General features: G+C 45.3%; 1 long non-coding RNA gene across 2 annotated transcripts; it reads left to right on the top strand.

Annotated features, from left to right (window-relative positions):
- The first annotated feature begins 16,445 nt into the window (after window positions 1–16,445).
- On the top strand, window positions 16,446–24,029 carry LOC131833245 (uncharacterized). Of its 2 annotated transcripts, none has more exons than XR_009354369.1 (3): window positions 16,446–16,591; window positions 18,789–18,892; window positions 22,276–24,029. It is a non-coding gene; the product is annotated as an uncharacterized LOC131833245 (long non-coding RNA). The 2 variants fall into 2 exon arrangements; XR_009354370.1 differs by lacking the exon at window positions 16,446–16,591 and adding an exon at window positions 16,612–16,758.
- Window positions 24,030–24,741: the final 712 nt, after the last annotated feature.

A 24,741-nucleotide genomic window follows, 5' to 3' on the forward strand; every position in this document is an offset into this window, starting at 1 on the left:
TCAAGAGACTAAGAGACATAATCCAAGATCATGGAGCTAGTAGATGGCCGAGCTGGGCCACGAAGCCACTTAGCCCTCTTTTTAACCTAATTGTTCTTGACCAAGTTTGAGTTATCCACCCCAGGGGACACATGGCAATATCTGGAGATACTTTGGGTGGTCACGACCAAGGGTAGAGCACAGGGCATCTCTTAAAAACCCTACCATACACAGGACAGCCCCGCACAAAGAACTATCCAGTCTAGAACGTCACGAGTGCCAAGGTTGAGCGAACTTGGTCTGATCACTGTGCTGTACAATAGGATTCGAATCCTTTTCTGTTTGTTTGTTTTCATGTCTTTGCACTTGGTAGGATGTCTTTGTTGGAATAGGTTCTAACAGTGTCTCTTTCAGATCTACCCTTGAGGTACGAGGTAAGACAGCCCTTCCCCACCCCCCACCCCCCAGCCTCCTTCATCTCTCTTCTCTCCCCTGAGTTGGAACGAGGGGCTGATTAACTGCTTAGCGGAGCATTCATTCTGTGAGAACAGAATGTCGAACTCCAGTGTTCTGTGATGGGCTGTCTGGCTTTGGGGTTAATTCCGCAAGTTCCACCCGGGCAGCTTTGCAGATGGCTTCCTCTCCCCCCCCCCCCCAAGTTACCATAGGAAGTTGAAAGGAAAAAAAAAAAGAATACTCTCACAATTTCCCTGGCTTTTCCTATACTTTGAAATAGCATACCAATTCTACAGTAAGTAGCTTGAAAAAAAATGTAGGAGCAGAACTGAGAAGATAGACTTTCAGCTTTTATGGAAAGTCTTTGGTGCCTAGAGGCTCATCTATTTGGAGCGATACAATGTTCAGCTCGTGTGCATTTGCCTTGGGTTGGAGCCACTGAAAGCCAGCACCTTGCTCTCAGGATGTGGCTGTTCCTTCTCCCCAGATCCGCACTCTTGTTTCTTTGAGGTTACTACATCCTGCCAAAGGGGGAAGGCCACCTTCTCATGCTATTTATGAACTGAAGGGATGCCGGAAGATTAAATAACGTTTGAAAAGACATCTGCAAAAAATGAGACCCAGAGGCAACTTTGGAAACTTCCAGAAAGGTAGAGAAACTTGGAAAATAGACGTCACCATCAAAATGTGATGATAACCATTTTTAAGCACTTGATGAGCAGAAATGTCTTGAAACGTATCTGTGTCCCAGCCATGAAGTGCAAGTACCCTGACTGAGAAGAGCCATGGGAGACAGACACAAGGTGAGCAGCCCCGACAGTATTGAAGGAACCACAGCCCTTCAGGAAATGCTTCACCTGAGCAGTCCTTAGCCCCAAAGCCCCAGTGCTCTGTGCTCTTCTTCCTCGTGGAGCTCAGCTTGGCAACAACAGAATGGGGAAGAAGCAACATCTGTAAGGCAAACACTCTGAACCTCAGTATGCAGTATAGTCCACACTGTAGTGGTCTGGCGATTTGGGGGTTGGGGGTGGGGTCTGAGTTGGGACCTGACATTCTGATTGCTGTTGGGCTTGCAAGCAAAGCCTGCCTGCTGGTCCTCAGCGCTCACTCCAAGCACCAAGGATCTAAGGAGAAAGTAAAAAGTCCTCTGGACTGCTGCAAAGCCAGACAAGGCTTCCCAGACACAGATTTTGATCACACCACGCCCCTGCACTTTGCCGTCAGAGTGAAGTTCAAACCGTTGCTTGGCCATTCAAGACTCTGGGCAGCCTGGCACCAGCTTGCCTGACCAGTCATCAGGCTGTATCTCTCCCTGCTCCGTCTGTACTCAGCTCTCCCCAAACGCAGCATCAAGCCCCTCCACATCCTCTCATTTTTATTCTGCTCCCACCTCCACTGGCAAAATCCTGCACTCAATGGCTGGACACCTGCACTCAATGGCTGCCTCCCCAACCCTTGACGCTTCCTTCTCCAGAGCCTTGGCCATGTCCCATGGCCACGTTCATCTTACCTCTAATAAAGCACATAGGATGTCACATTGTATTTTACTCAAGTTTGCACTAAACTGGAAGTCCTCAGGGGCAGAAACTTTACCCTCTTTATTCAGGTTACCCCACATCTTCACACAGTTCCCTGGCAATGGGTATTTATTTGTTAAATAAGTGAAAGAAGAATGTGTCATGCCCATTCCCAAGATTTTCCTCTTTTCTTCTCTTTTTTCAAAGGTCTCTAGGGTCTTAAAGTTTGGGAATTTATATTTGAAGTGTGTGGGTTTTTTTTTAATATTTTATTTATTTGTTTGTTTGTTTGTTTGTCAGAGAGAGAGAGAGAGTGCACACAAGTAGGCAGTGTGGCAGGCAGAGGTAGAGAGAGAAGCAGGCTCCCTGCCGAGCAAGCAACCCAATGCTGTACTCGATCCCAGGACCCTGAGATCATAACCTGAGCCGAAGGCAGCGGCTTAATCGACTGAGCCACCCAGGTGTCCCTGAAGTGGTTTTTAAATAAGCATAGTAAGAGCTAACTTTTACAGAATGTTTACTATACATTAGACATAGTTCTAAGCTCTTCTGTTTTGTGAAGGCATTCCATCTTCATAATGATTTCCATGACCCTATGTGGTTATCATCTTTATTGTTCTCATTTTAAATATGAGGAAATTGTAGCACAGAGAAGTTAAGAAGCTTGATCAAAGTCACACAGTTTGATGTGCTTGCTTCAGGATTTAAACCAAGGCAGAATAGTGTTAAAAATAAGGATGAGTTTCTGGAGAACCTGGTAATAAGACAAATGGACCATAACTCTGTCCTGGTCTCCCTGCCACTCTTCAGCCTTACTCAGCTTACAATACAAAGAGCCCTCAGTCAAGTTTTGTCTTGATAGTGGACTTCTATTGAGCTATAATAATACACCCTGGTATCTCCATTTGTGGTGTTCACAGACCTCCTAGAGGGTCATTGGCAATGTCAAGTAGGACAGCCTATCTCCTCATTCAACAGAGAGAAAGATACGTGGAATTCAAGGGTATGTTCACAACCAAGTTGAGAATTTTGTAGGTGCTGACTTCTATCTTCAGAGAAAAGCTTGCCCTCAAGGTATTAACAGCAACCCACAACTTTTTGTCAACCATTACAGCACATTTAGCCATGCACTGGCTTTTAGATTTCACAATGTGGATCTCTTGACACAGCAGGTCTTGGTCTAGGTGTAGCACCTGTGTTCACTATCACTGAGGGAGTTTATAATAGCCAACCCGTCATTAGATGCCACTGCCCCAACTAAGGTCCTCTGAGAACATGGACCGGATAAGCAGAGTGGCAGGGGGCTGACTTCCTGAGTATGCTATTAAATGGTCAACTCTGTCAGCAATGCTCAGAGCTCAGAGGTGGACAAACCTTCCCACCAGGGTGGCTGAAGTTCTGTGGGGTATGTGTTGGGATTCAACTTCTCCTTCTTTCCAGTCCTGCCTCTTCCCCCTTCATTGGCCATAATGCTTAAGAAACACTGTGCTCCAAAGCTCCATGTCAGCATCTAGAAAACCCAACCTGCAACAGAATGCCCTTGGCATAGGATGTGTCCTTTCATTTTCTCCTCTACCTTCTTTCTCCTTAGAACTCTACACTTTAGTATCCCCAACCTCACAAAACTTCTGTTTTTGTCTACAAAAGATCATGCATTTCTGCCTGTCTCATTGTTATTATTTCTGCCTAAAACCTCCTTCCCCTCTCTTCCCCCACATCATCCATGTGACAACCTTCTAACCATCCTTTATGGCTCAACTCAGATGGCCTTCTTCTTTAGCTTACAGCCAAAGATTGATTGCTTTCCCATCTTTCATCCCACAGCACCTTCTGCATACGTCATTATGGTAGTAACTACACTTTTATATTCTCCCACTGAGCTATGGGACACTTGGGAATAGATTTTGTTTCTTGTTCATTTTTTTAGCCTTAGCACTGGGGACAAGTACAAGCACAATATGTGTTTCCTCAGTTGAATATATTCGAATTCATGATGACCATCTAGTGGGATTTGTGTTGTTACATGAGTGACTATTCCCCAAGCAACTGGTTGATTTAAAGTCCTCCCAAACCCCACTCCACAACAAAGGATCCACTATGGCACAGGTGTGACTCATGTCTAGTAAGTTCAATTTCTAAAGAAGGCTCAAGGATACACACACACACACACGCCCACACATACGCCCCTCTCTTCTATTGAATGAGTCAGGATCAGGAGTAAAAGTCCAGGGTAAGAGAGTAGGCCCCTCTACCTCTCCTACACACACGAAGTATAACAGGAGGTCCCTACAATCCTATGACCAAGCTTGCATCAGAAATCAGATGATCAACCTTTGTGTGTCTCTGGCTCTTTTTTCCTTGCATAATGGTGACCTGGGGCCATCACTCCCCTATATTAAATTACTTTCCCTTCTATATCACAGCTTGGTTTTGGGCGATTACCACACATCTTTCTTCCTCTGGGACATTTTGGAGGGAAACATTGACAGGGCCACTAACAATGTGTATATTCATTGGTGCCTGACCAAATATCATGTTTGAGCCTTACAATATTATGACCACCCCTGTCAAGTAATGAGGAAATAAGGACAGACTTGGGAAATTCTATGAGAGATGACTTCTAAAAATACTGGAACTGCTTCTGGAACATGGATGTATAAGGAAGAGGGAAGTGCAAGAAAAGATCAACGAAGAGTTATATTAATAGGCTTATTTCATAAAAAGGAGATTTAGAGGATTTTATAATTAAATGTATACATTTGCATATCTATGGCTTTAGATTCATGAGATATAGACCTGGAACCAGGATGGTGGTAATTCATTCAACAGATACTTATGAAGCACTTACAGCATGTAAGACACTATTGCAGACAGTAAGCTAGGAGCTGAGAACAGTGGTCCCATCTTGGTCCAGTGTAGCATTCAATTAAACACTAGCTCAATATCCAAAAATATATTGAGTTCTTCACTGCAATTTCTCATAAAAACACCAAAGAGGGGGTGCCCATTCATACATAAAACACGCTCTTTAAATCCTCCATTGGCCACTCTCACACTCAACTGCCCCAATCTCTTTCCTCCTCACTGCAGTCCCCCCAACTCCCTCATGGCCAGCTCAGCCCCTCCTTTAGTGAGAAAGCAAGAAGGAGAAATGAGAAAGTTAAAGAAAAAGATAAACAAGTCATTACCCAACGTTGTCTCCCATGTCAGAAAGGGAGCCACTAGAATCCAGGGTCCCAAACCAGGAAGCCCCATCAATTACCGTGCTTAAAGGAAAAAGAGGGGGCAATGATCAATTTCAACAGCCACTGACTTTATCCTTCATCATGGCAGTGAGCTGACTCTGGAGTGAAAACTCCCTCCAGATGGTGTTTATCAAGGAAGATGGTGAGAAGGAGCAGCAGTGTTTACTGTGAGAATGTAAAAGATCCTTTGTCATTGTTTATTGGCCATTCTTGACACATCCAATGACCGGCGTGTCCTTCATCATTTTGTTGGATGGATATTAATGTAAAAAAAAAAAATCACTCATCGAGTACTCAAGAACTTCTGCCTAAGGCATTCTACAAAGACGTAAAGTTGTTAATAAATTCTGCCAGACGTTTTCACCCTTTATAAACCAGTGAGCTGGACAGCCTATGTTTATCACGTGACCCAGTGCTTGCAGGAAATGGAAAGCCATTTACTCGGACCTCCACCACCAAGAACTATTTGTTTCATTGTTGTTGTTTTTTTAGCTACCTGACCACCCATGCTAACAAGGGTGGCTAACACTCATTGAAAGAGGACGACACACACCAGGCACCGTATGTTAGCCCTTCTCCATGGATTTTCTTAGTCAGTGTTCACAACTCCATGAAGTACGTTCTACCATCATTCCCCCTTTGAGATGAAGAAGTCAAGTTTCAGTGGGATTGCTTGGCTTGTCCAAGGTCCCACTACTAATATGAAGAAAAGCCACATCACCAACCCAAAGAGGGAATTGGTGCCTTCTCCTCCTGAAATTTCATTTTCCAATCATTCTGCACCTCAGGGATGAGAAAGGGGCAACTCCACATTCTGTGTGAAGCTTGTGCACAGCTCACGGTAAGCCTGTGTCCACAGAGAGCTCTGCCCATTCAACCATACCACTGGTCACTTTCATGAAGAAAGGACATTGCTACTTACATACCAAAGACACAAACTGAATGGATCTGGAAGCTCCCTTGACACTGAGGGTAGAAAGTAGGATGTGAAATCCAGGTTCTGCTCTCTGTAGAATACTCTTTCTTTTGCCATTCTTAGGCACACTGAAGCTCTGAACCTCTCAGGATAGACTTTGATCTTCCTGTCTTTTACCAAGCCTGAAATTGACCCAATCCCATTTAAAACACTCATTATTTTTCTCCCAGCTTTCTGAATAAGTTAAATATCAAACAAGCAGAATATTGTTTTTCTTGCTAAACACTTAAGTAAAGATGAACTATTTAACAGGTGAAGGAATGTTATAATATTATGTAACAAGACCCATAAATCATGGTGCTGTTATTCTTCTTAAATTACATATTGTTTCCATTACTTGACGCTTTATATCATTCAATGGTTTGGGACAGTGTTGCCTGCAGACAGCTTGGTATGGAATATTCAGACAACCAGATCTCACCCATTAAAGTTCAATGTTCACTTTGGGGGGGGGGACATTACATTAGTTTTGAAATAAAGGGGAGTGGGTCCTTTCCCCTTTTTCTTATTTATTTTATTTTTTTAAGATTTTTAAAATTTATTTGAGACAGAAGGAGAAAGTGCAGTGGGGAGGGGCAGAGAGAATCTCAAACAGACTCTGCACTGAGTGCAGAGCTCAACACGGGGCTCGATCTCAGGACCCTGAGATCACGTCCTGAGTCATAGTCAAGAGTCCAAAGCTTAACTGACTGAGCCACCCAGGTTCCCCCTTATTTATTTTAAAATGGAGTTATAGCAGTAGTTTAAAGAATTGCAGCACACATACACACAACCTCATCCAGAATCATACCAACCCAGGGCGCTAGGGTGGCTCAGTCGGTTAAGCGTCTGCCTTCAGCTCAAATCATGATCCCAGGGTCCTGGGATGGACCCCTGCATCAGGCTCCCTGCTCAATGGGAGCCTGCTTCTCCCTCCCCCACGCCTCCTGCTTGTGATTGCTCTCTCTCTCTATCAAATAAATAAATAAAATTTTTTAAAAATAGAACCATACCAACCCAGCAAGTAAGTTCATATTATTTTTCCCTTCCAGATGTACACATAATTTCACACATCTCCAATCCTATACATTTTCAATGCAGCTAAATAAAAAATACAACTTGTTTTTGTACAAACTATTAGCAACTGTTTCTTCCTTCTCCTTCCAGCATCCCCTAGGAGCCGAGTATTTACGTACATAACATCCTTTCTCAATATACATCCTTTTTTACTTCTTACAGTAACTCACCGAGGTCTTATTGTTTTTACAAATGCAAAAGTAAGCATATATATTGTCCTGTGGTCAACAGGTATCAGCGAACTTTTTCCATAAGCAGCCAGACCATAAACATTTTAGGCATTGCGGGTCACATGGTCTCTATGGCAACCACTCACTCTACATTAAATACAAAAGCAGTCTCAGACAACACACAGATGAATATATCCATGCTCCATTAAGACTTCACTCGTGGATGCCAAATGAGAAGTCAGACTACTTTCAGAGATCACAAAATATTATTTTTCTTTTGATTTTATTCAACCATTAAAAATGTAAAGGGGCACCTGGGTGGCTCAGTGGGTTAAAGCCTCTGCCTTCAGCTCAGGTCATGATCCCAGGGTCCTGGGATCAAGCCCTGCATCGGGCTTGCTGCTGGGCAGGGATCCTGCTTCCCTTCTTCTCTCTCTCTCTGCCTGTCTCTCTGCCTCCTTGTGATCTCTGTCAAATAAATAAATAAATAATCTTTAATTTAAAAAAATGTAAAAATCACCCTTGGTTTATGTACAGAACACACACAGGCAGGGGGCTATTGTTTGCCAACCCCTAACCTAGAACAAAAGCACTTGGAGATCGGAAGAACCTTTAAAAGGTTCTGTTTGGAATGGCTAAAATCAACAAGTCAGGAAACAACAGATGCTGTCGAGGATGCAGAGAAAGGGGAACCCTCCTGCACTATTGGTGGGAATGCAAGCCAGTGCAGCCACTCTGGAAAACAGCACGGAGTTTCCCCAAGCAGTTCAAAATAGAGCTATCCTGTGACCCAGCAATGGCACTAGTGGGTATTTACCCCAGATACAAATGTAGAGATTTGAAGGGGCATGTGCACCCCAATGTTTATAGCAGCAATGTCCACAATAGCCAAACTGTGGAAAGAGCCCTGATGTCCATCGACGGATGAATGGATAAAGATGTGGTGTGTGTGTATGTATGGGGGTGGAATATTATGCAGCCATCAAAAATGAAATTTTTGGCATTTGCTATGACATGGATGGAACTAGAGGGTAGTATGCTAAGCAAAATAATTCAATCAGAGAAAGACAATTATATGAGCTCTCTGATATGAGAAATTTGAGAAACAAGACAGAGGATCATAGGGGAAGGAAGGCAAAAAGGAAACAAGATGGGACCTGGGAGGGAGACAAATTATAAGAGACTCTTAATCTCAAGAAACAAACTGAGGGTTGCTGGTGGGGAGGGGAGTGGGAGGGATGGGGTGGTTGGGTGATGGACATGGGGGAGGGTGTTGCTATAGTGAGCGCTACGAATTGTGTTAAGACTGATGAATCATGGACCTGTACCCCCTGAAACAAATAATACATTATATGTTAATTTTTTAAAAAAGGTTCTGCTTGAGTTGTTTCTCCTCTCATGGGCAAAGAATCCAATGCTTCCCAAAGAAAGCAATCATCGGCGAGGACCTAGTAAAGACTAGACCCCAGATACTCTGACTCCTCGTTCAGTGCACTTTCCACCAAAAGGCACTGCTTAAAATAAAAGCAAATAAGAGGCCAATTAAAGAAAGAACTATAAGCGCTGCTCAGCATTGCGCCCAAAGCCTAGAACACCCCGTGCCGTCCGCTCAGCCTGTCGCTGCTCATGCAGACAGCTCCTGGCACGCTTTCAGAGGGCTTGAGAAATGATAACTGCTTCAGCCGAAATAGTTCCAAGAAACAGCACAGTGACTTTTGCTCTGCTACTTGCTTGCACTACTACAATTTAACTCCTCTCCTGCCTGAGTTGTGAAATCGGGAAAAGAAGGAAATCGACATTTGCCATTTTAGCTTTTATGATCGTTTTTCACTTTTTAAACCAATGGGACCAGTTTTTAAATATACTGCAACCAGCAGGCAGGGCAGATTTTGTTTTTTCCAGGTAATCGCTAGCAAAACCCTTGGCGACACACCAACCGCAGCAGAACAGTGTCATTTTCTCCCTTCCTCCCGACTCCCGGAACCCCCATGTTTTGCTTGCCTCTGTTGATCCGGTTTCTACTGTCTCAATAGGAATAAAACTTCACTAGCTAGAGGCGGTGGGGCCATTGCCCCGAAAGCAGCAACTGAGATCAGAAAGGCAAGTGAGCCCACACCCTCCATGAATCAGACATTCTGGAAGCTGGACCAGATAGAGAGCATAGTGCTGTGTGTGTGCGTGCGTGCGTGTTTGTGTGTGTGTTCACATGCACATTTCTGTGCTTGTGTGCATGTATAGAAAGTAGAGACAGGGTTAAATTCTTCAGGGAAGGGGGACAGAAGAAGCCCGGCAGAGCTGAGAATATTGGAAGAGAAAGCTACCTGAGCCCTACGTTTCATCTTGTCACGTGGGATGGGAAAAGGGCATCGTGCACGTTTCCTCTTCTCTGAAGCATTTCCTCCACCCGGCTCCTCCTTACTTCCCTCAGCGTCTCTCCGGCCTGGCTGCCCTGAGTCATCCAGTCCGGACAAAGGGCCTTAGGGGCCACGTCATAGCGCCAGCCCAGCCCCCTCCTTTGCAGTCTGTGCACATGCGGCACGTGCGTAGTGGTGAGGTCTGAACAAATGCATGAGTGTCTGTCGGGCTGCCCTGCTGGTCCGGGAGCCCCCGAGACCGGGGACTATGATTACTTTCCCATCACTGTACACCAGCACCTAGCCGAATCCCTGACACACAGCAGCAGAGATGGCTAAATGCTGTGGAGTGAATGAACTGGTTCCAGAAAAGAAAAAGAAAAGAAGAAAATTCAAAAGTACGAACCAATGCTTTTTAATGGAGATTAAATGTCGGTCACATAAGGACCTAGTGCCCCAATGGGAGTCCAGTTGGATCTCCAGAAAAACAGGAACGAAGAGCGGTATGGCCAGAGAGAGCCCTGAGCTCCTGGGGGAGGCCTTGAGACCAGTGAACCAGAGTTCATTTGCATAACGGATGTGCTCAGCCTGCAAGAGCCCTTGGCTTTCCCAAGACCCTGAGACTTCCTCAGGGCTATGAAGTCTACTCAATTCTTTGAAGGTACCTTAGGTGAGACTTTCAGAAGTGTCTACAGAAGCAAAACAATTAGTACAATTAGAAAGTCAGAGATGTACCTACAATACACCGTCTGTCATCCAGGTTGTTCATCCAAAAAATGGACAACATTACCATCTTTGTCCCTTATCCCCCTTCAACTTGGAATGTTGCCAGGCAGATTTTGTCTGTTGTGTTATTCAGGCTTTCATAGATAGATAGATAGATAGATTGATTGATTGATTTTTACAATTTTCAACATTTATTGAGTATTTACTATGTGGCAGGTACCAAGCTGAGCTCAATGGAGTAAACAAAGAGGAAAAATAGAAAGGCTGTTCCAGGAAGCTTGGAGTCAATTGGAGGAAGTGGAGGAATTAAGGGATCCATTTATATTTAATAAAAAGTTAAAAATAGTTTTATTAGACATCTATTAAATGCCAGGCACAAAGAGAGAGTAGAGTGAATGAATTAGTCAGGCCCACAGTTTAGTGAAAAAGATGAGCAACCATGGCAGCAACCATCAGCATTATCAGTGGGAAACCATGGTTGCAATAAATGACAGTCAGGCACAAACACTTAGCTTTGCACGGGGGCCAGAGAATCGAGCACAGTATGAGTTCTTAACTGGACCTTGAAGAATGAGTGAAGTCCATGGCAGTGGTGGGGGGAGGAGGAAGAGGGTGGGCATTGGGGAGGTAGGACCTTATGGACTGAGTATATCAGTTGGGTAAGGACCTGAGCCTAAAATGTTAACATTTCAAGAACAGCAAGCATGAGTGGAATTAGAGTAAAGCCAGCAGCAAGAAGGGATGCCATGCTAAAAATAAAATTGATAATAGACCCCATAAGCCCCAGAGAGCAATGGAAAGCCCTGCAGCCAAGGAATGTAAGGCACATACTTGGGTTTAAGAAGGATGCCTGGTCCCTGAAGGAAGGAGAATAAGGATGGGATGAATATTTTGACCCCCCTTCCCACGAGTCCAACAGGACCAAGCCTAAAAGGAGGCCACCATGCTTCAACTGCTAGGGCTGGTGGAAGGACATCCGGAGGCCAGAGAAGCCAGTCTGCATGGGGTAAAGGAACAGAGCAAGGCAGTAAGTGACATGTGTCCCAGATGGCGACCTCCTTGAGAACAGGGATTATGCCATATTGACCCATGTGTCACATTGTCTTGCAGAAGAGGGAGGTGAGCTCCCTGGGAAGGCTCACCCTGGAAGCTTCTGAAAACCGAGCCAGCACAGGCTTGGGGAGGAACATGTGCAGAGGGCGTGGGTGGAGGTATCACCCACTGCATTTGTCTCCTACGTGGGGGAGCCAAGACCTCCCCACTGCCATCTGCGTAATAACCCTCTGTGCATTTCAAAGCACTGCCCCACATTCGCTCACTCAGGACTGGCTTTCGGAACAGATGTTGATGGGGAAGTCCTGCTGAAATGACTAATCACGAGAGAGCACGCTGGAAAGAGAAGCCAGGCTAGGAGGGAAATAAGGCAAAGTTAACATCGCTGCAGCTCCGGAAAGAAAGGGTCTTTCATGGCTGACAGGTGTGTGGCATTCGCAACTCGGGGGTTTCTTAACAACGACTGAACTCCAAAGCATTCCTACTTGCCCATCAAATAAAATCTGAAAACAAATGAATTCCACAGGTCTTAGATACACACACATACACACACCAGTCATAGCTATCAAGATAATCGGGTGTTGCATTTTACATTGAGCCCTATTTCTGAATTGAGAAAGATTCCCCTATCACTGTATTCACGATGTACTCTATTGTTTTTTGAAACTGCTGTACGGTAAAATATAGGTTGGAGTGTTAAAATAACAAATGCAATCATGCAAGTGCCATGTCCCTAGGCACTCATCCAAAAGCCAAGGACTATTCAAGGACCTTAGTCAAAAGATTACAATGTAACTGAAGCCCTAGGATATACTGAATATAAATTATTAATGTATTGATTTTAAGGGTTAGCTAAATTCTTACTAGAGTGCTTTTAAAGTTGAACAAGCTCATGGCATAAGCCTCAGTCATATAAAAACAACCTGGTAAAATATTATAAAACATGGTAGGGAATAATTTGGTCTTAGTTCTGTGTATAGTAGCACTTAATTGATGATTGGTCTCCTGGGGCCCTTTGGCTGTTTTGTTCTACAACAAAACAAAACAAAACCCCACAATTCTTGCTATGTGGTCAGGAGCATTTTCTAGATTCTCATTTCTACTTCTTACTATCTCACTCTTTCTCATACCAGTATTTTCTCCTCAAAAAACAAACCACCTTGTCATTTCCTAGCAAATGCCCTCCCGGAATGAGGGAACCCAGTATAATGAATTAAACTTGACCCAGGAGTTATCCATACAATTATAATCAGAAGCACATCAACTCACATATGATTATTTTTACAATTCTTGAATATTTTCACCATTTATAATTGTTGATATACATCAACTTTTTATAAAAGTTACACCCTTCACGCTCCCACCTGAAAAAGAAAGTCTCGCAGCCCTCACGCCAGCATTCAGTAGTATCCCCTTTTAATCTTTGCTAATTTCAAAATAACACGCATGCTCATTTGAAAGCGGCATATGATTATCATGTTTATCGTATTTTTTCGATTTTGAGTGATGCTGAACAGACTCTAGCCTTTCTGTCCCTCTTACGTGATTTTTCTGCAGCGGTTCTTTGTCCTGTTTTGGTTGTGTTTGCTATTGTTCCAGTTCTTGTTGTTGCACAAAAGAAACTAGACAGTGGGAGGGATGAGACAGGGTGGGAGCACCTAAGGTTTTGAACTCCATGCATGTCAACTCTGTGATTGACTCATTCATCCTGCAGACATTCACTGAACGCCAATACGTATTAGGCACTGTTATCCCAGCACTGGAAAATACAGCAGAAAATGGCTCTTCCTCCTACAGAGCCTGCATTCAAGTGCTATTGGCCATATCTACTTATGTTAAGCTATCAATACGCTGCTATCTGTTTTGAATTGGCATTACTTACGTGATGACATCACTCAAAGTACCCCAACCTCAGGTCACAGCCCTGGTTCATGCTGGACACATCCCCAAGATACCTACACACTCACCCTCATTTTTTTTAAAGATTTTATTTATTTATTTGACAGAGAGAGATCACAAGTAGGCAGAGAGGCAGGCAGAGAGAGAGGAAGGGAAGCAGGCTCCCCGCTGAGCAGAGAGCCCGATGCGGGGCTCGATCCCTGGACCCTAAGACCGTAACCTGAGCTGAAGGCAGAGGCTTAACCCACTGAGCTACCCAGGCGCCCCTCACCCTCATTTTTTTTTTTTTTTTTTAAACCAGCCACCACTCCAGACTGCTCACCGTCTTCCCAAATCTTACACAAATCAGTTACACAGACCTCCAACTGCACTTCTGGAAGATTTTACACAAAGCTCCCACAATCCTTCCTCTGCCAAAGCAAACCACTGAGCAAGATCAGTCCTCCGAAAGTGAAGCCTCCGTACAAGTCAAAGCAGGAGAGAGTCTGTGCTTTACTAATTTAGCAAAAACAGTAAAACAAGTCAGAAACTGGTTTTATTCCAAGGCAGCTGGGGGCACAGAGTCTGACCATAAGAGGCCATAAGGGTCCAGTCCCATCCAAGCACCCCCAAAGAATTCCAGAGCTTCTCATTCAGACCGGACATGTTCTGGGCTCCCCAGTAAGGGGTCACTATGACACTAGGTCTGGGAATCCTCTTGTTCCAGAATCCCTGAACCCTGAGTATTCCTCTAAAGAAACAAGGGGTGTGTGTATGTGTATGTGTATGTGTATGTGTATGTATATGTGTAGGTGTATTTGTATGTGTATGCTTATGTGTGTATTGTATGTGTGTATGTGTGTGTGTGTGTCTATGTGCATGCGTGCGTGTGTATATGTGTGTGTGTGTCTATGTGCATGCGTGCGTGTGTGTGTGTGTGTCCGTGCACGAGCACAGGCATGCATGTCTTCTAACTCCACTTCCTCCATCAATTACAAGATCCTGCCCAGCCCCTGTCAATTCTTTCTGCCTCTGACATGGCTCCATCCCACCTTCACCCCATGCTCCTTTGACATCTCATATCTGCATCGTGTACGTGAGAGGGGCGTGTATTCTCCTCCTCCTGCTGCCTGAGCCCAACCCAACCAACCACCCCGTTCCTGCCCGCCTCACCGGCTCCTTTGTCCCTTTGCCTCCTCCCAGCTGCCTCCATCACCTAAATCCCCTGCACTGAGGGCCATCTCTCTGTAATGCAGACCTCTCCTCTCTCACCTCTTTCCTTGAACACTTTGCTCTCCCTGGGAAAGACACCCCCTCTGCTGGGCTTTTCTCACTCCCTAAGTTCCATTGGCTCAGGTGGGTGTGTTTGGCTTTCTCGGTGAATCCCAGGGCTGCCTCTAGAAAAATGATCCTCTCCCCATCCCATTTGTGTTCGTCAGTGAGGGCAGTGGTAACTAAGCACAGCAGGCTCTGGAGCTTCATGGACAGACATTTATTTGCTCACAGCTCTGGAGGCTGGAAGTCCAAGATCAAGGCGTCAGCAGGGCTGGTTTCTCCCGAGGCGTCTCTCCCTGGCTTGCAGATGCCGCCTTCTCCCTGGGTCCTCATGTGGTCTTCCCCCGTGTCTGTCTGTGTCCTAATCCCCTCTTCTTAGAAGGACACCAGTCCTGCCAGATTCGGGCCCGTCCCTATGACCTCATTTAACCTTAATTAACTCTTTAAAGACCCTATCTCCAAATGCACTCACATGTTGAGGTCTGAGGGCTTAGGACTTCAACATATGAATCCGGGGGGACACAAGTCAGCCCGTAACATTATCTGTGGCTATGACACTTATCAAGGTGTTTGTACATTGTACCCAGGGTGGCCACAGTCCAGACCTCGCTCCATTCTGTGTGGACTCCCACTCCCTCCCCAGCTCTCCCTGGAGGCCATCTTTGTTCTTGTGAGCCTCCAAACTCCTGGTCTTTGCTCTCACCAGGACCTTCAATCACTCAACTTCTTTATATATCTAGCATCACTTTACCCCCTCCAGCTTCACTGCCCCCCTGTTGTCTCCAGAATCCACCACCAGTCCTCCATGTCCCGCCTTCCTGTATCGCTCCCACCGGTACAGTATGCAGCCTGAAAGACGCTCTAGCTCTTCTCTTGTTTATGACCGGGCTCCATTCTGAGCCATTACGATCTGTCAATGCCCGTGCCAAGCTTTCCCTCTGCCAAGGTGTATCATTTCCTCCACCTACCATTCTACCCCCAGTCTTCCCTCTCTCTCAGAGAACTTACCCCCGACCTGGTCAGAGGAAGTCGCCTTCTGACCCCACCCACCAGCCATCGGACCCATCAGATACCTGCCTTAGCGATTCCTAAAAGAGACACATCTGTTAGAGAGCCCTCGGTCCCTGAGTCATAAGACTCAGGTAGAGCCGGAGCCCCCCTAGGCACCACGGCAACCCAACCGGCCACCAGACCCCTGTGATGGGAGAGTGGGGAATGTGAGCAGCTGGGGCCCATTCCCCAGCTGCCGTGATGTCAGCTCCCACTTCCTTCAGTTGGGTTCCCGTGCCATCAAACAAGTCCCTCTGTACTCAAGCTGAGTAGGTTTTTGTTTCTTGCCACCGAGCCGTCCTGACTAAGACACCTTTCAACACAGCTGCCGGATTGTCCCTGCCGCCCACTTTTTCATTCTTTTCCTCCACCGGAATCTGTTTGCCCATTTGTCTCTGTTGCCACAGTCACACCGCACACACAGAGCCTTATTTTTCACTTGAACAAATGCTGCCTGGCCGGGTCCCAAAGAGAACAAGCAGCAACCTCATGACTTAATCACACAACAGGTGAGCCGGGCCGTGCCAGCGTTTACAAAAACTTGTCTCAGACCTGCTTGGGTCCTTGGCCAGCGAGAGTTCCCTGACTGCAGACCAGGCTGCTTGCATTAATTTGTGGACAATCTAGATGTTCCCTGCACCCCTGGCCCAGGGGGCAGCAGCGGGGGGCGCTCGGCTAGTCCTACGGAGGTAGAGGGGTGGGGGGTAAAACGGGTTTGAGTGAACATTCTTCCTCTCAAATCACTTAGAACTTCAGCATGAGATTAATGGTTTCCATGGCAACTGATAAGCCCCAGAGCCTCCAGAAGACTGGAGTTTTCTCAGAACTCCTCAGGACACGAGGACCCTCGAAAGTGGTGAGACCTGCCGGAGGGGGCCAAATTTCTCCTCTCGGCTTGGGTCAAAAAATAAACTCTCTCCTGCCCATTTCGGGACTGTTTGTACAACAGTCTCTCCTGAGGAAGAGATCCCCTTCTTTCTCTGGGTGGTTTTCTGATGCTACCTTATTCTGTTGTTCCTAAAGGTAAGAAGCTCCTACAGCTTTTCTGGAATTTTACGTCGAGTGCGACAGCTTGGGATAGGAACGAAGGCTGTTCCAATTGATTTCATTTGTTTCTGCTCCTTCTCTCTTGCGCGTGCGCTCTCTCTCTCTCTGCCTCTCTCTCTCTCTGCCTTCCCTGCTCCCGCCCTTCCCCCAGCCCTCATCTACTTTCAGATAAAACATCAGATATCATGCAGTTTGTGGACTTGAATGCATCCTTTTAGGAATACTTCCCAGTGAAAAAGGCCACACTCTGGCAGGCATCCAGTCCTAACAAATGGCAAGTGCTTTTCCCCTTTGGACAATATGCCCAGCTCCGAGAGCCACAACTCATGTTACCCGGTGACACCCACCGCAGCCACTTCGCCGTGGCCCGTTCTTTGAGGGACCACTATGTGAAATAAAGGCTTGCGGGCCACATGAGAAGGGGTAAAACATGCCGTCTTTGTTAGCTTTCTTGTTTTGTTTCTCGGTTGATTCACAGAAACGGTGGTGACTAAATGTACCGGAGAGCTGTTATAGCACATTTTCTCATCAGTGTGAGTAAGAAATAGAGCAAGAATTCTGGGAACGTGGTTTGTATTACACCTATTGTGCTTGGCTTCACATGACCACCACCGGGCATTGGCACGACTCGAGGAGGAGAAGAAGCAGGGGGTGGGTTGGTCCCAGGCAAACTTGGTTTGAGTGGCCCATCGCCCACGCATTGGTAACCATGAGCTGTGTTAAGATTCCTTGTCCCAGTTTGTAAATCTGTAGATTTTCTTTTCAACCTTATATGCCATCTGGGCTTTCTTCTGTGATATTTACGATTGCTTTGTCAGTTTTGGTTAAGTAGTTTGGAGTTTTAATTTTCAGTAACAAGAGATATCTTTGAAATGCCTTTATTATTGAAAATCCTGCAAAAAAATAATTTAGGTATGGTGAGTAAGACAGCTCCTTGCTTGCTTTTTTTTTTTTTTTTTTTTAACCATCAAAACAGCTCTCTCTTAATTTCATTTTTGAGGATCTGAGGATTCTTAGGAATGCAGCTATAGCTTTGTTGCAAAACAGAGTGTACCACGAAATCTCAGTTAACCAGATGTCCTTTCCTGGTTAAGCAAGCATTCGATGTACTATATGTACGGAGGACTGGGCTAGGGGTCAGGACACCTGACAATTAGGGCACCGCTGCTGGTGGAAATATTCCTTGCAGAGACTTTGTTCCTTTTGTTCTAATTCTCTGTGTGTCAAGTCACCACCTGCCCTTCTCTTTAGCACACCAAGATCAGCCCACTGGGAGGAAAGGCCTTGGGCAAATGACTGGCCCTGATTTTCAAGCCATGTTCCTTCGGTGGGAAATAATTAATTTCATAGAGAGATAGTTCCAATATATTGTTAACTGAAATATCAGTTTGGAAAACAGTAAAAAAAAAAAAAAAATGTAACAGGTACACCCCAGGATTGGATCAGGGAAGGAGGCTGAGTGACAAAAGGAGAAAGTACAATTGACAGTTGCAATTATCCAGACAAGAATGTGGCTGGAACCAGCACACTGAAGAGGGTGGGAAGTATGCAAATTAATTGGATTTTGATTGGCTGACTTGCAGGTCATTGAGATTTTTTTTTTAAGATTTTATTTATTTATTTGACAGATAGAGATCACAAGTAGGCAGACAGGCAGGCAGAGAGAGGAGGAAGCAGGCATCCTGCTGAGCAGAGAGCCCGATGCAGGGCTTGATCCCAGAACCCTGAGATCATTACCTGAGCCGAGGGCAGAGGCTTAACCCACTGAGCCACCCAGGTGCCCCAGGTCATTGAGATTTTAACGAAGGTTTTATTAAAAACCCTGTTTGACCTCAAGCAACCCTCTCATTCACATGCATGGACTAGATTCTACCCACTGCTATTTAAGAAGGAGTGGCCAATTTATTGTATCAGTCAGGATAGGCAAGTATATATACCTAACAACCAACCCCATCACCTCTGTTGATTCAAGAGCAAGTGTATTTCCCTCTCCCCGCACTGTCCAGCCCAGGTCAGCTCTGCAAGATCAGCCCAGGAAGCCGGCGGACTGACGGAGGCTCTCCCTCAACCCATGCTTCCATGAACGCCACCATGCTAGGAAGGAAATTTGGTGAATTATATCACTTTTGTTCACATTTAATTGCCAAAGCAATACCTGTTATATCAATCAGTTTGGTCAGCGTGAGTCAGTTCCCTAGATAATATTTCAGATACAATTCATTTTCAGGACCTAGGAATTTGAAGACTCCTTCAAGGGAATGACCCCAACAAGTAGGCAGTGTCAAGGAACCCTTAGCACTCCATGTTATTATGTCACACACATAGATATATAATGCATAGACATAGTAGATGCGCACGTGCGCGTGTGGGTGTGTGGGTATAGACACATAGGTACACCTGTAAAAACCATAGATGATTCAGTTAAAATGCTTTTGGACTCTGGATGGACTCTATGAAAGAGTTATCCAAGGCAGAGTTGATAAAAAAGAAACAGAGACTTTGGAATCAGTCTTGGCTGTTACTAGCTCTATGACTCCCCAAGAAAAGTTACTCAGCTTCTTAACCTTAGCATCTCATCTGCAAAATGGATAAGAATATCTACCATGTGGCTATTGCAAAACACCTAGAAGCATAATGGAGAGTCAGCAAATGGTAGATGCTATTCAGTTCCTCTTGTTTGCAAAAAAATTTAAAAAAAAAAAAAAAGTTTGGGCATTCTTTGCCTTGTCTTCTAAAACACAGTATATGTAAACATTCCAACTAACCCACATTTCTGATTAAAAGGATGCTGATTAATAAACATTTTGTTTAAAATGTATGTATGCTAGCATCCAAGAATACCTTCTCTGATTTCCCCCTACTGGGGCAACTCTGGCTACACTCTCCCACAATAATCGATTTTATTGAAGTGTGGAGGATAGCCATTCTCCTCTCACTGGCTAAATTTTGGAATCGTGAACAAATTTCAACTTCAAGAGTTATTTATACACTACCCTAAAGCATTTGACTTGGACACAGAGTGTTGAGTCAGATCTTAAGATCAGTCAGCAGTGTGCCAATATTCTACTCGAAATTGTCTAAGATGTTAAAAGATTCTGCATCCCATGGTATGACGCACTAATACTTTTATTTAATTTCAATTAGTACTTGCTTAAAGTGTTAAACGCCCTTCATTCTATCATCCAAGCTGAACCCTCAGTTCCTTATCGCCACCTCTCCTCTACAATTCAGTAAGCAGTGTATTTCGATTGCTGATTCCAGTTCAATCAGTCCATGGCTTTGTGGTGGTAAATGCCTAAGTCCATTGCATATCAATCATCACAGAGCACATCACCATACCACACTTATAAGAATATGGATTCCTTGATTCTCAAAATGATACATAAGAAGCAGATGCAAATTGTAAAACCTCCTGCTCTACAACCGTTATAGTGTTTGCTTCAGTTCCTGAAAACACAGATCTAAATCTGGAATGAGCATCTATCTATCCCAGTGAAGATGCGTGGGATCAACCTGGGGCCACGGTTAGTAAGCCCGGACTATCCACTTGCCCGCTATGGGCCATCCTGGATTTCCTCAGTAAGTGGTCCATGGCTGATTTTAGTCTCTGATGTGTTTGTGGACAGGCAGAACAACTGTGAGTTGCATTTCTAGTTTATGAGAGCGATAACAGGAAACGTCTCTTTTCTGTCCTTAAGTAGTACATTTGTGACTATGATTATCTTCATACCTATCCAAAAATTCTTATTACATTAAGAAGGAAATGTAGAGGTGCCTGGGTGGCTCAGTTGGTTGGGTGGCTGCCTTTGGCTCATATCATGATTCCCGGGTCCTGGGATTGAGCCCTGCAACAGGTTGCCTGCTCTGCAGGGAGCCTGCTTCTCCCTCTTCCTGCCTCTCTGCCTACTTGCGCTCTCTTTCTATCTCTCTGTCAAATAAATAAATAAAAATATTGAAAAATTTTTAAAAAGAAAGAAATGTAACCTAAACTGGAAATGACGATGATCATAACATTAATGAGTTCAAACTTCATGTGAGCACGTGGAAATATTCATGAGTGTACATTGGCAACATCCAAATTACATCTAATAAGATGGTCAAAGACAGAAAGGTAATATCAGATGATTTATTTCTCCTGCCTCATGTGCTTTTTCTCTTTTTCAGTCCCTGACTCTTCCCAACTGGCCAAATCAAGCCATTCTGTTCGTTTGATAATTTTTGATAATAGCTGCCCGTGTGGTCCATTGGTCATTAGTTAGTTTTTTTTGGCTGGTCGGAGATCTTGCAGGTGTGATACGGGGTCCTGTTCCCTCTGCATTCTTTTTGGTCTTCCGGATGGAGCCAAGGAAGATCCCCACAATAAAGTGCATTCACACTCATTTGCTGACTAGCACCCCTGTGTCTCCTCACCAGATTAAATCTGTGGGCTTGGCAGAGATGTGAGAACGTTTCTTGTCCTGGGTCAGCTGCTTTCTAAAGAACAAAACAAATGCCTTAGGCTGGGGCATCTGGGTGGCTCAGTGTTTAAGAGTCTGCCTTCAGCTCTGGTCATGATTCCAGGGTCGTGGGTTCGAGCCCCGCATCCAGCTCCCTTGCTCGGCAAGGAGCCTGCTTCTCCCTCTCCCTCTTCTGCCACTTCGCCTCCTCTTGTTCTCTCTCTTTCTCTCTGTGTCAAATAAATAAATAAAATCTTATAAGAGAGAGAGAGAAAAGAGAAATGCCGTAGACAGGCCATGGTGTAGGGTGACCCCTCCAGCAAGGGTGAGGCTCACCCTCTCTTCAGTACCCCCCACCTTCTCTGCCCCTGGACTGCATTCATGCAACACTGAGCTCATCACTGTTCTGTCAAGCTGGATGTTGGAAACTCCCTGCTGGCATACTGACGTATAAGATGCCTACCGACTCTCCCCCCACTAAACGACAGATCTCATTTAATGAAGGAAGTAAAATATTGTTGACACTTGGGGCACTCTGTAGGAGTCTATCATGAAAACAGATCTGAGCTAAACTCCTCAGCTATAAACCGGACTGACGACTGCTGACCCTGCCTTCTACGACCCAGTGTTCTAAGGATCCAGTGAATGAGAAGCTGTCAACCCTGCCCAAAGGACAGCTAGTATTATGGAGGCTTGAAACAAACAATATGCTTCAGCTGACTTTTCAAGCCAAATGTGCTGTGAATATAGAGAAGATCTACATGGCGGGGAGCTGAGGGGGGCAAAGTAACAGAATTACAAGATGGCGGGCCTCAAGATCCTTTCCTTTGGCATCTGCCTCTCCAGGAACCGGAAAACTCTGCCTTTGAAAGCGTACAATGCAAGAACAATCAAGGAACCTACCTCCTCCCCTCTCTCTCTGTCCCCCGCCCTCTGCCCTCCCCTCTCCCGACAACACAGAGAAACCATCCCAACTGCAGACCTTCCTGTTCTCAGCCTTCCCCTCCTCTCTGTTTTGTAAGAGACCCGAGCAGTGAATCTGTGTCTCCTCACATAGGCATCTGACAGGTGGTCCTCGAGTGAGCAGGACAGCCGGCAGGAGAGAAGAAAGGAGAAAAGAATACTCCCTGTAAATCATCAAAGAAGAATTGGGAGCGATTCTCCATATCACCTTCCATCCACAGTCCCCACAAGGTCCTACTGTGATGTTCCCGACCTTGGGGGCCAGTCTGGATTCTTCAGGAACTTCAGGAACCAACAAGGCATACGTGTCTGATACGAGGCCAGGTACAGAGACCATATGGCATGGACAACCCAACTTCTTCTTCTGTTCTGTGCTTTAACCCCCAGCACCCCTGAAGAGTTTGAAGCCATGGCCTCTGGGCCATGGGGAAGATGAGCCCATTTCCATCCTACCACTCCTTACCCAAGAAGAGGGCTTGACTCTAAGTAATACTGGCATTCTCTTCCCTGTTTTATTTTGTTCTCTTTGGGTGTGTAAGATAGGATTCAGACCCATGCATCCTACAGTAAAATGTAGGTGATTCACCAATAGCCAAGAATGGGTGTTTATGCCTAAATGCTGATCCCCAATGAAGTTATAGACCCCCATTCCTGAAACATCAGCCCAAAGAAGGAACGAAATTTTACAAGAAAGAACATGACACATAAAATGGGTCCCTGCCCAGAAGAGCTTACACACCAACTCCTATACGGGCAGGAGCGAAACATGTTTTTCCCATATGGCATGTTGCTGAGATCTTGCTCTTAATGGTATAAATCTTCGTAAATCCTCCAGATTGAAAGATAAATTGAGGGGAGCTGGTGTGTATACCAGGAGGCATTTTAGGCTGCCTGTGGATAATGTGACAAGCCCAGAGACTCATGCTCTGAGTAACTGCATGAAGGGTCCTGCCAGGAGGGGCAGGTGCTGCTGCTGTGAAGGATGTCCCCTTGGACTGTCCTCTCTGAGAGCCACTAAGCCTAGGCAGCCACCTGGCCCGGCCCGGCCCACAGCCTACCTCCACGCATCTTCCCTTTCTAAGAAGAGCATGCCAGACAGGAGTTCTGTTGAGACCAGTCTTGAGTTAAGATCATGTTTGCAGCAAACTGGGCACACGCAGTCTATGCTCAGTGAATCTATCTTGCGTGAGGAAATAAATTAACTAATGCACCTGCAGAAAACAGCCCTTTCTTACAGGACCAACATGAGATTCGTCCTTGGTCACCTTTATAAATGAGTGTCTTACTTACGGTACACTCACCACGTGCGATCATTGAGTTGTCACGGGTCAAGCAGAAAGAATCTTAGATACCTGCTAGTCTGTCCATTTCCTCTTCCACAGAAGAAACCTGATGGATTTCACCAAGCAGAGAACGTCTTCATTGTTTGCCAGAAGAGGACCCCAGTAACCTGAAGACAAACAATGTCCACAAGCCAGCATAAGGACCACAGAAAATCTGGCTGGGCCTGTTGATGGTCTTCTGTATTCAGGTCTTTGGGTTGTAAATCCCTGTCTTGTGGTAAATTCTATAAGGTTAGAGAGTATATTCATAGGTGAAGAAGAGATCAGTTTGTATTTAGGGGGTAGGGAGTAAAGATACACCTAGCATCAAGCATTTCTTTTAAATTCCTTTTACTTTAAAAAAAAAAAAAAGATTTATGTATTTTAGAGAGAGAGAGAGAGAAGCAGTCTCCTCACTGAGTGTGGAGCCCTACATGGGGCTCAATCTCATCACCCTGAGATCATGACCTGAGCTGAAATGAAGAAGCGGTCACTTAACCAACTGAGCCACCCAAATGCCCATAAATTTCCTATAAGCTTAACATTCACTGAGTAGCTCTTATGTGTAACGTGCTCTGTTAGGGACTCTAGAGGGATCCAAGGGTGAATTCAATATCCTTGCCCCCAGAGGCTCTTGATTTCATGAGAGGACAGACAAGAAGGTACAAATGATCCCAGTACACCCTGACACAGGGTAGACTGGGGCTCCCACTATAACAGAGGAACAAGGCTCTGAGAGCAAACAAAGCAGAGGGATGTGGGCCCAACAGGTAGAGAGGGAGAACACCACTGGGCTTGAAGCATGGATGGACATTCAACAGGCAGGTGGAAGAAACCGAAGGGACTGCACGCGAAGGAATTAGCTAAAGCAATGGATGGAGAGAAGTTTTGTTTTTTAAGATTTTATTTATTTGACAGACAGAGATCACAAGTAAGAAGAGAGGCAGGCAGAGAGAGAGCGGGAAGCAGGCTCCCTGCTGAGCAGAGAGCCCGATGTGGAGCTCGATCCCAGGACCCTGAGATCATGACCTGAGCCGAAGGCAGAGGCTTAACCCACTGAGCCACCCAGGTGCCTCAAGAGAAGTTTTTGGTTTTTTTTTTTTTAAGATTTTACTTATTTATTTGACACACGGAGAGAGACACAGTGAGAGAGGGAACACAAGCAGGGGGAGTGGGAGTGGGAGAAGCAGGTTTCCCGCCAAGCAGGGAGCCCGATGCAGGGCTCGATCCCCGGATCC

The sequence above is a fragment of the Mustela lutreola genome, chromosome 6 (assembly GCF_030435805.1).
Source record: "Mustela lutreola isolate mMusLut2 chromosome 6, mMusLut2.pri, whole genome shotgun sequence".
NCBI lineage: Eukaryota > Metazoa > Chordata > Mammalia > Carnivora > Mustelidae > Mustela > Mustela lutreola.